Raw genomic sequence first — 12,306 nt, forward strand, 5'->3', positions numbered from 1 at the left:
AAATCAATGAACTAGTTACTATACATGGGAACTTGTCCTGGTCCAAAAAAGATCACTTTCCGTAGCTTTAAAGGGGTGGATCACCTTCAGGTTAACTTCTAATATGTTATATTGGCCAATTCTGAACAACGTTTCAATGGTCTTCATTTTTTATCTTTTATTGTTTTTGATTTATTCTCCTTCTTCTTCTTCTGCCTCTTTCCAGATTTTGAATGGGGGGGTCACTGACCCCGGCAGCTAAATATCTACTGCTCTGTGAGGCTACAGTGCTATTCAGCCCTTCTACTATTCATATATCACTGTCTCTCTCTTAAACCACTCCCTGGTTACTAAGGTATATTGGACCCTAGCAACCAGATAACTGCTCAAATTCCAAACCAAGAGTTGTGGAAAAAACTACCAATAATAAATGAAGACCAGTTGCAAATTGTCTTATAATGTCACTCTCTACATTATAAAAAAAGTTAACTCAAAGGTGAACAACAACCCTTTTAAGCAATATTGAACTTTATGGACTTAGGCAGTGGTCCTCAAACTATGGTACTGCCCCCCCCCCCCCCCCCCCCCGCTGCAACCTCACCCCTGGCTACTACCTGTCAGCTTGGTCCTCGGCGTTATGTCACCGTGTCCCACCGGCCATTACTAATGAAGTATCCAGTGGCCGGGGAAGGGGGGGGGGGGCGTAGTTTGACGACTAACTATAATGGCCCCCCAACAGTCTGAGAGGTCATGAATTGGCCCCCTATTTAAAAAGTTTGAGGACTCCTGGGCTTAGGTGATAAGATTGGGCATGTTAGCTCCACTGATCTATAGCAGCCAATCAAAACACCTGCTTACATTATTGTACCTGCAGGAGACTTATCAGAGCTGAGTGATGATTGGCTGCAGAGACAAAACCTTAGTTCTTGGCTTTTGTAGTGTAATTGTTGGAGAAGCCACAAACTCATGGGCCATTTTCCTCAGTAGGAGCTCAACACTTAATTCTGCATCTCGGCTGTAAATAGCATTCGCTCTTGCTGGTCCCTCTTGTCCCTTATCATGGGATTTCTGCCAGAACTCCCAGCATGCCGTGCTTGAAACCTCTCATGTTCTACAACACCACGCTGGATGTAAAGTGGGGGCAGATTACACCGAGGAAGGCATTTTATCTCAGTCACTATGAGGCGAGCGAAGATGTGATAAGGACGTGTTAAAAGTCAAGGAGGTGCCATTGACGAGAAGACCAGTCCAACTCATGTTGCACGGCGGATCATTTGCTCGGATGGCAGCGGGGAACCCATGACAGTTGCACCCAAGGTAGGATGAGCCCTTGGTTTCTCTATTTTCAATGTTAATAACTTTTATCCTTCATGTTATGTAACCTTCTCTCTGTGGTTTTAGTTGGGAAATCAGAACATCTGTCCTGGGACTTGGTTCAAGTAGAAGTCCAAGTTGCCCACTCTGAGCTCTATTGGTTGTTTGTACAAAAAATACAGTTGGGTTTACCTTCTCCTGCATTTTACCCTCAGTCTCAGTAGATCAGGAGATCCTTGGCTGTATGGGTGGCCTGCATAGGGGGACCAGAGAAGGAGATAGGGACAACGAGAATAAGATGGGAGTTCAATTCTAATTTGACTCTTATGACATGTTATGTATCTATAGCTTTATTATGTTCTCTCTGGGGGTCTACACACATCAGTGTTTCTCAAAAAGAAAGGTCGATGGCCAATCACTTTTGGAGACTACAAACCTGTGCAGGACTGACTGGTCTTCTTACTCCCCAGTATGTTCTACACCTTCTACATGATCAATATTTAACATGCCGGAATATTGCATTCTATATGCCCTGGCGCTAACTACTCTTACTAATGCTCTATTACTAGTGTTCTGAGCCTCAGGTAAAAGGGTGGATATGTGAAGCAGCGGGAGTCCTGTGCTTTCTTCCTGGTCGAAACAGGTGTTGGGCACAGAGTTTCCTGCACTAAAACATGCTTTGCCGTATGCACAAAAACATACCTGCCTATATTGCCCATACAATTAACCATGAGTATATGTACTGTATGTGTATATGCCATATTAATGGGTTCAGTTTTGCATCTACAGTTGTACCTAGCTCTGCACCTAATGAAAGTAAATGAGTCTTATGGATTTGCTGCCCCTGTAAGAGTTCTTAATCAGCCTACTGATTGGCACAATTGTTACCATAAGGGTTCTAGATCAGTCTACTGATTGGCACAATTATTACCATAATGGCACAATTATTACCATAAGGGTTCTAGATCAACCTACTGATTGGCACAATTGTTACCATAAGGGTTATAGATCAACCTACTGATTGCCACAATTGTTACCATAAGGGTTATAGATCAACCTACTGATTGGCACAATTGTTACCATAAGGGTTCTAGATCACCCTACTGATTGGCACAATTGTTACCATAAGGGTTATAGATCACCCTACTGATTGGCACAATTATTACCATAAGGGCACAATTATTACCACAAGGGTTCTAGACCAACCTACTGATTGGCACAATTGTTGCTATAAGGGTTATAGATCAACCTACTGATTGGCACAATTGTAACCATAAGGGCACAATTATTACCACAAGGGTTCTAGACCAACCTACTGATTGGCACAATTGTTACTATAAGGGTTATAGATCAACCTACTGATTGGCACAATTGTTACCATAAGGGTTATAGATCAACCTACTGATTGGCACAATTGTTACCATAAGGGTTCTAGATCAACCTACTGATTGGCACAATTGTTACCATAAGGGTTATAGATCAACAAGCTACTGATTGGCACAATTGTTAGCACTCGCTTTATAATTATTTTATTATCTAATAGCAGTGACCGTCCTTCATCCTAGACAGCCCCATCATTATCATCATCATCAAAGGACTGGGTTACAGAAAAAGAACCACAGGCATAACCAACCAATGGAGATCAGTGCTGCCTTTTACTATCCACCTCTTTTAGATGAAATACATACAAGCAAATTCTATCAATCACTATTATTTTATGGATTCAGGATACCCTTAGCCACTCTTCCCATATTGTATAGCAGAAAATACAGACAAATGATATTATAGGTTGTATATGACATAGTGCTGGGGTATCTGCAAGTCAGCGTCTCACTGCAAATGATATGAAACTCTTTTCTAAATAACAGATAATAATAATAATAATAAAATGTGTTAAAAGGGGAAAAGTGCATGAAAACACTGGCAGACTCGGCTGCAGCCATGAAAAACATCCATCCCAGAGTCACTGCTGGAGTCTCTCGCTGCTTTGTCGATAAGCCGGCAGGGGGTTCCTGATGCGAAAACGCTGTGTGTCTCGCGGAGGATGCGCTTGGCAGGACCCTTTGTCAGCAACAAACCCAACTGTGTTCATCCCTATATGTTATATTAGATGTTCCCTGCTAAGGGACAAATGACTAAGAGGAGTATTTACTAAGATTGGAGATATCACCGGTGGTATTGCCCATAGCAACCAATTAGCAATTAGATTTGAACAATCACCTACAAGTTAGAAATCAAAAGCAAAGACCGGATTGGTTGCTACGAGTAACATCATATTTATCTCCAGTCTCCAAAGTCTGATTATTAGACAAAGCCTTAAGCTGGCCATACATGTGGCAATCTGCCGATGTTTCTGAATCGGCAGGTAAGGAGGTAGAAACAATAGGATTTCTACCTCCTTCTGCCGATTCAGCGCTGAAGGGAGATTTTGGTCAGGCGCCTTCTATGGCGCCCGATCAAAATTTTCAAACTGGTCCGATCGGTGAGTCGGCCGATATCAGCAGCTTCCTGCGATATCGGTCTACTCGCCGACATACCATACACGCACCGAATATCGTACGAAACGAGGTGCGTGTATGGCCACCTTTAGACTTATCACAAAGGAAAGGAAAGAAACATCTAAGGATCCATCAACAATTGCTCCTGGGATTTCCATTTTCCTATGTAACCGGGGCCTTTTCTCCTGTTTCCCATGAATCCCTCTGCTTTTGAATAGGAACGAGGAGAGGCTTTCCTCACCCAAAATGCTTTTCTTGTAGATCCACTTCCCTGGACACATATTTGGCCAATGGACCCTACGTAGCAGCCTCTATGAATTTGGATGAATTGGCAAATATCCATAGTAGCGTTTGGGTAGGGTTCTTTTTTAGCCTATATTTCCCCTTGTTTCGGCTTTGTCCCTTGTACCCACGGCTTGTATTTGGGACTTACCAGCCTCTTCTATCAACCCCTTGTTATTTTTATCTTCTGCTCTTTGTACTTAGTTTGGCTCTTTGATTTCATTTCATCTACTGCCCACCATGACGGAACCAGTTAAATCTGTAAGTAGATCATTTTGTGGCCGCCATGATTGTGCACAAAAATGAATCAGGCATTGTCCACTGAGCCTGAGCCTGACTATGGTGGCCCCCAGCCATGATACTGTCATTTATAGGCTTATTGGCCGCCGTGACTGCGCCAGAATATTCCCTGCCCCAATGGGCTTTGATGTTCTCTGTATCTGACCAGACTTGTACTGTGGGAGAATCTCCTCGCTCCTCTCTGTGGTTATATTTGCTTTTCTCCGAGGGCATCAATATTTGTACCCCACAGAGATTCAGGCACAGGTTCTACAAATTCTGCCTGTATGTTTTAACAGTAATATCATTTATCAATCTTATGCCAATAGTAAAGGGCAAGGCGAAAAATTTCCAAACTGCTCCGACCCTAATTTGCTGCATGTCAACTCGCATCTAATCTACCCCCAAACTCCTCTTTCATTTATTAAACTGCACCCAACTGCAGGGTCGCACTGGGGGGTGCAGGGGCTCCCCAAGGTGCCTCCTCCGGCTGCGTCTCCCACAGGGCACCCCGCCGCGCACCCCTAACCCCCCCGCAGGGGCCCCTGTCCGACGTCCTCCCCACAACGCGCATATGTGAAACGCGCCAGGGGAGGACATCGGAGGCCAGAGGAAACGGCAATAGGGTTGGGTCTGGGCCCATCGGGTATTTTCCCGTTGTCCCGGCGGCCCAGTCCGACCCTGCCAAACTCAATCTGATGATGTCACTGATAGGCCTGATTAACATGGTGATATCATAGGAGGGGAAGAGAAGGTGTTGGTGCAAAGGTTCCACCAATGGGGAGTTTGACCTGCAACTGCCTAAACCTGCACCTGGGGCTACTTGTTCAGTCCCAAGCTGTGGTTAAACTCATGGGTCCCGTTGGTTTCCGGTCTATACACTTCTTCATACTGGTGTCTTGTATGATGTAGAGAGTACTATTCTGGGACAATTTGCAAATGGTCTTCATTTTTTTTTTGATAGTTTTTTTAGTTGTTTTACTTTTTGTTCCAGAGCTCTCCAGTTTGGAATTTCAGCTGTTATTTGGTTGCTAGGGTCCAGTTTACCTTAGTAACCAGAGAGTGGTTTGAGAGAGTGACTGATATATGAATAGGGGACGGGCTGAATAGAGAGATAAGTAATAAAAAGTAACAATAACAATAAAACTGGCTGACTACTTTGAGACTCAAATAAAATGTAACAGTAGTCGCCTGTCCCTCAGCCTGCCTCCTCCCAATACCACAATTCCCTGCTGCACATGTGATGCCAATAAGGAAAGGAGCATCCCAGTGCAATGCATTGTGGGTTATGTAGTTCCTGCATGCTGTCTGTAAGCTGTGGGGAACTTGTTACAATTTGTAACATCAGTGTTTTAGTCCCTCCTCCCCTGCCAGGATTACAAATGATGCAGAAAGAGTAGAACAGTTTTGCAGCTGGATTTCAGCATAAAAAAATGGTATTTATTCCTACTGTTTGAAGGAACAGATTACAGTGACAGGGATATTAGGGGTTTCTGGGTTGTGTGGGGCTCTTTAACACATTTTGGTTTGGAAGCCGGAGTTCCCCTTTAATTTACTCAAACATTTGTTTTATTAATATCAGAAAGCAATACACTTTCCATCAAGATAATTTGACAGTAGAGTATTTACACCCCGGCAGATTCCTTTCCGAAAATATCAGAGCGACTGGTATTGACTTATTTACAGAAGGGGATCTGCCATTATAAATCACCTGACACTGGGCGGGGCTTACTGGTAAGCGGGATTTCCGGAATATAAAGCCCAGAATGCTTCCCTGAAGTTCTGTTACCTAAGAATGTCCAGGAGTTATGTTGCTATTGGGAAAGAACGATACGTTATAGAAATATCTGCATACTGAGTCCATGTATAATTAACATCTATTACAATTGTCATAAAGGGTTAGTGTCTCCCCAGAAATGTCTTCCAGTCTGTACCTCTAATCTTTATCCCTATGTTCTCTTTATCCTTGAGAGGCTGTTAAAGCCATTCCTACAAAGTTTCACACAAGTGTCATTTAACATACGGGGAGGGCAAACAGTAGCCAAATCTCTGCCTCATTTGCATAAGTATCACTCATTTGCATAAGGACAAATATTAAAATTAAGAAGGTTGGGCAACTTTTTATTGTTCCCTATGAAAGTTCTTTGAAGCAAAATCTTACTTTGTGACTGGGGGGGGGGGGAAGTATTTAAGATTATGAAATGGAGGTGGAGCTTTGGCAACTTTTCCTGCTCTCCCTATGTTAAATTATTAGGGATGCATTGAATCCCGAAGGGGTCAACAATCGGCACGCGCGCAGTGGAAATTTTTTTCCCCTGACCATTTAACCCTTTCCAGGTGCTAATTAGCATATGCTAATTAATGCTAATTCGGATTCGGTTAAGCCGGGACCGTGGATTCAGCCGAAACCGAATCCTTCAATAAAAGCCTGGATTCGGCCCAAACCGATTCCGGGATTCGGTGCATCCCTAATACTTATTTATACAGTGCTGTCCTGCATATGACGAGAGTGAAACCTAGTTTGGCGTTTCAGCAACTATCTGGTTGCTAGGGTCCAAATTACCTTAGCAACCAGGAAGTGGTTTGAATGAGAGACAGTAATAGGAGAGGGACTGAATAGAAAAATAACAGTTAAACTGTTCACAGAGCAATGGTTCTCTGGCTGCCGGGGTCAGTGACCCCCATTTGAAAGCTGGAAGAAGAATGTAAATAATTACAAAAATTGTAAATAATAAAGAGCAATTGAAAAGTTGCTTAGAATTGGCCATTGTATAACATACTTATAGGTGAGCTCCTCTCTAAAGTCATTGGACTGAGTGTTACGAATTCACTAATGATCTAGTGCCCCAGTCACATTTCTAGTGGTTGATCCGGGCAAACACTGCCCCCATTGTTCCCTTCATTCCGTAGCACCCATTCCTATCTGGGATATTGCCTGTGGGTGTAGGAAACGCCTGTGAGAAGCCTCGGGCGCTCTCCCATGATAGTCACATGTCCCGGCATCAGCAGGAACCAGGCTCCTCGCCCCAATTACTCCCTCGTTTCATTAATTAGAGCCCAGATCTTTTCATTGGAGGGTGGAACTGTCATGGCATCGGGGTTTTCCCTACGCAGTCATTTAGGCTATATCAGTAACTATATACATAGTTACATAGTTACATAGGGTTGAAAAAAGACCATCAAGTTCAACCCATCCGAGTAAACCCAGCACCCACAACCCACACCTAACAATCTATACACTCACATACATAAACTATATATACAAACACTAATACTAACTGTAGATATTAGTATCACAATAGTATATACGGCCGATAAGCAGGATTAATGGCTCTCAGGGCAACCTGGAGTGTTAGAATTATGGGTGATAAAATACAGAGGATTTGGGATTGGTTTCCGCTTACAAGGCAAAGCTAAACTACATGCTACAAACTCTAATTCTCCACCCTCTAACCTACTATGTTTATAATATCCTTGGCATATAGAATCATGTGCCCTAGTGAAATCTAAGGATATTAATAGCCAATTTTGTGGAACAAGGCACAATAAGTGATTATGTACCCCCTACTGTAAATGATAAGGATATTAGCAGTCACTGAGGGGTTCTGTGCCCCCCATATAAAGGCACAAGGCTGCAGGCTGAGTTATACAGGGAACTCTGAGTATCACTCATGTATTATAAGGGGTAATGTACCCCCTACTGTAAATGATAAGGATATTAGCAGTCACTGAGGGGTTCTGTGCCCATATAAAGGCACAAGGCTGCAGGCTGAGTTATACAGGGAACTCTGAGTATCACTCATGTATTATAAGGGATAATGTACCCCCTACTGTAAATGATAAGGATATTAGCAGTCACTGAGGGGCTCTGTGCCCCCCATATAAAGGCACAAGGCTGCAGGCTGAGTTATACAGGGAACTCTGAGTATCACTCATGTATTATAAGGGATAATGTACCCCCTACTGTAAATGATAAGGATATTAGCAGTCACTGAGGGGTTCTGTGCCCCCCATATAAAGGCACAAGGCTGCAGGCTGAGTTATACAGGGAACTCTGAGTATCACTCATGTATTATAAGGGATAATGTACCCCCTACTGTAAATGATAAGGATATTAGCAGTCACTGAGGGGTTCTGTGCCCCCCATATAAAGGCACAAGGCTGCAGGCTGAGTTATACAGGGAACTCTGAGTATCACTCATGTATTATAAGGGATAATGTACCCCCTACTGTAAATGATAAGGATATTAGCAGTCACTGAGGGGTTCTGTGCCCCCCATATAAAGGCACAAGGCTGCAGGCTGAGTTATACAGGGAACTCTGAGTATCACTCATGTATTATAAGGGATAATGTACCCCCTACTGTAAATGATAAGGATATTAGCAGTCACTGAGGGGTTCTGTGCCCCCCATATAAAGGCACAAGGCTGCAGGCTGAGTTATACAGGGAACTCTGAGTATCACTCATGTATTATAAGGGATAATGTACCCCCTACTGTAAATGATAAGGATATTAGCAGTCACTGAGGGGTTCTGTGCCCATATAAAGGCACAAGGCTGCAGGCTGAGTTATACAGGGAACTCTGAGTATCACTCATGTATTATAAGGGATAATGTACCCCCTACTGTAAATGATAAGGATATTAGCAGTCACTGAGGGGCTCTGTGCCCATATAAAGGCACAAGGCTGCAGGCTGAGTTATACAGGGAACTCTGAGTATCACTCATGTATTATAAGGGATACTGTACCCACTACTGTAAATGATAAGGATATTAGCAGTCACTGAGGGGTTCTGTGCCCATATAAAGACACAAGGCTGCAGGCTGAGTTATACAGGGAACTCTGAGTATCACTCATGTATTATAAGGGATAATGTACCCCCTACTGTAAATGATAAGGATATTAGAAGTCACTGAGGGGTTCTGTGCCCATATAAAGGCACAAGGCTGCAGGCTGAGTTATACAGGGAACTCTGAGTATCACTCATGTATTATAAGGGATAATGTACCCCCTACTGTAAATGATAAGGATATTAGCAGTCACTGAGGGGTTCTGTGCCCCCCATATAAAGGCACAAGGCTGCAGGCTGAGTTATACAGGGAACTCTGAGTATCACTCATGTATTATAAGGGATACTGTACCCCCTACTGTAAATGATAAGGATATTAGCAGTCACTGAGGGGGTCTGTGCCCATATAAAGGCACAAGGCTGCAGTGGCTTTATAATGGTACAATTTTATACAATTCAGACAGTCTATGGGGACCTATACTGATTTTCCTTTATTGTACACATTTATAGGGTTAGTTAACCCTTAAAGTAAGTTTTGGTATGATGTAGACAGTGACATTATGAGACAGGTTGCAATTGTTTGTGCAATTTATTGTATTTTTTGGTGGCTTTTGACTCATTTAGCTCTTCAGTTTGGGATTTCAGCAGTTATCTGGTTGCTAGGGTTCACTTTACCATATCAACCAGGTATTGGTTTTAGTGAGAGACCGGAAGATGAATAGGAGAGGGCATAAAGAGAAAGAAAAGCAATAAAAAGTAGCAATATTATGATTATAACAACATTTTTGCCTGATATAGCTTTTGGGTGCTGGGGTGAGTGACCTCCAGAACATTCTGTAAAATACCAAAAATAAGTTAATAGGTGAACTACCCCTTTAAATGAGTTCATCTGACATCATGTGATACCAGTGGTAAATAATGACATCACTAAGGAGTGACCCGGCCAGAAAGAGTTATAATTCTGTATTAGGGAGAATATGAGGGGGAAAATTCAAAAATGAACACCAAATTCAAAAGTTCATCCACTGGTAAACTTCCCCTTTAATCCTGAGTACAGGAGCCGTGGGTCAGCCTCCAGTACCTTGGACAGTGGTCAGTTATGCAGCAGCGAGTCACATGACCCATGCAATTACCCCCCCCCAGCCTCATCTGCCCCACCGAGCCCAGCCCCCCTGCCTCCATGCTTCAGCCTCCTAAGGGTTAAGTGTGGAAAGCCTCCCCGGGGGTCTGTTGAGCAGAAGCCGAATGTGCTCATTTCTGTAATAAATAAACCAATCTCTCGGTTGCTCCTGTTCCCCTTGGGGGGGAGCCAATGGTTGCCCCCCCGGCTGCCTATTGTTTTCCTAAAACAATTTGACTTCCTTTGCGATAGGCTGAGATCCCTTCCATTAAGCCCAGTAGGGGAAGTGTTCTCTGCGCAGGATCACAGTTATATCCCAGTCCCACAGAGCAGGGGGCAGGCAGCTGCTGCTTCATGTCACGGCACCTTCATCAGGCCCAGTAGTACCGACAGGAACCTCTCTACTGGATCTGGAGCCCCGACTTACCCCCCCTTTGCGGTCACTTGGAATCTGCCGGACCCTCTAACGAGCACAGAGCACCCTGGGGTCAATGTCACCCTATACTTTCCCCCCTGAGCTTCTGGCACCCAGAGATCTGGCAGCAGGTAAGGCTCTTTGCTCTGTAGTTTGTTTCACTGTGAACCCCAAAATATACAAAGTGGGGAGATACAGTTGCACTTTATTCTGACTTCCTATTCGTAGTTCCAAACCCGCAACTCTTATACCTATGGATATCAGAGGCTGGGAGTTTTAGTTAAACAGGAGCATCATACAGGCTGCAGAATTGCTCCTTACTGTTAGCCTACAACTCCCAGCATCCTTTTCTAAACAGACCAGTTAGTGATTCTTTAAGCTCTTCCCTTTCCTGATTAACAATGAAACAAATGTGCATACATTTCTCTATTTTTAAAGAGGGTGAAAACTTTCATATATATAGTTGCGACTAATGAAAGAAAAGGTCATTCTGACCGACTTCCCAATATCCATTCGTGAAATATTTGAAATGGTTGCAATGGAATTGCTATTGAAAGCAGTGTCTGTCTGGGTGTTTATATTCCCTTCCCCGGTGGCTCTGACTGTGAAACCATGTAAAAGAGTTTCTGGAGACAGAAATAGACAGACGGGCAGGGACAGTTACACATAACTATAAACCCAGTGAGAATGAGGAATGAATGGATATTGGGGAGTTGTATCAGGAGTCAGAACCAGCAGTGCAGGGAAGGGAAAGGGACAGACACAGTGACAGTTACACATAACTATAAACCCAGTGAGAATGAGGAATGAATGGGTATTGGGGAGTTGTATCAGGAGTCAGAACCAGCAGTGCAGGGAAGGGAAAGGGACAGACACAGTGACAGTTACACATAACTATAAACCCAGTGAGAATGAGGAATGAATGGATATTGGGGAGTTGTATCAGGAGTCAGAACCAGCAGTGCAGAGAAGGGAAAGGGACAGGCACAGTGACAGTTACACATAACTATAAACCCAGTGAGAATGAGGAATGAATGGGTATTGGGGAGTTGTATCAGGAGTCAGAACCAGCAGTGCAGGGAAGGGAAAGGGACAGACACAGTGACAGTTACACATAACTATAAACCCAGTGAGAATGAGGAATAAATGGATATTGGGGAGGTGTATCAGGAGTCAGAACCAGCAGTGCAGGGAAGGGAAAGGGACAGACACAGGGACAGTTACACATAACTATAAACCCAGTGAGAATGAGGAATAAATGGATATTGGGGAGGTGTATCAGGAGTCAGAACCAGCAGTGCAGAGAAGGGAAAGGGACAGACACAGTGACAGTTACACATAACTATAAACCCAGTGAGAATGAGGGATGAATGGATATTGGGGAGTTGTATCAGGAGTCAGAACCAGCAGTGCAGGGAAGGGAAAGGGACAGACACAGGGACAGTTACACATAACTATAAACCCAGTGAGAATGAGGAATAAATGGATATTGGGAAGATGCTTAACATTAGATTTTCTTTTTTTATTTTTGGGTTTACATCCCCTTTAAAATTGAATTGCATTGGCAGTCCTTGCCACCTCTACTTGAAAGCAGAGGCCTGTATCCACCACTCTTAGTATAGGCTCTTA

The 12,306-nt window shown here is 43.6% G+C and overlaps 1 protein-coding gene across 2 annotated transcripts in view; it reads left to right on the forward strand.

Annotated features, from left to right (window-relative positions):
- The first annotated feature begins 1,166 nt into the window (after positions 1 to 1,166).
- gja5 (gap junction protein alpha 5) overlaps positions 1,167 to 12,306 on the forward strand; it is a 58,251-nt gene continuing 47,111 nt past the window's right edge. Inside the window, exon 1 of one of the 2 annotated variants that reach the window (XM_012971385.3) lies at positions 1,167 to 1,296. The gene's annotated coding sequence lies outside the window, so the exon portion shown is untranslated. Of the gene's footprint in view, positions 1,297 to 10,501; positions 10,809 to 12,306 lie in introns of those variants that run through there. The other variant, XM_004918217.4, reaches the window with a different exon arrangement.

The sequence above is a fragment of the Xenopus tropicalis genome, chromosome 2, assembly GCF_000004195.4.
Source record: "Xenopus tropicalis strain Nigerian chromosome 2, UCB_Xtro_10.0, whole genome shotgun sequence".
In the NCBI taxonomy this organism is placed as follows: Eukaryota; Metazoa; Chordata; class Amphibia; order Anura; family Pipidae; genus Xenopus; species Xenopus tropicalis.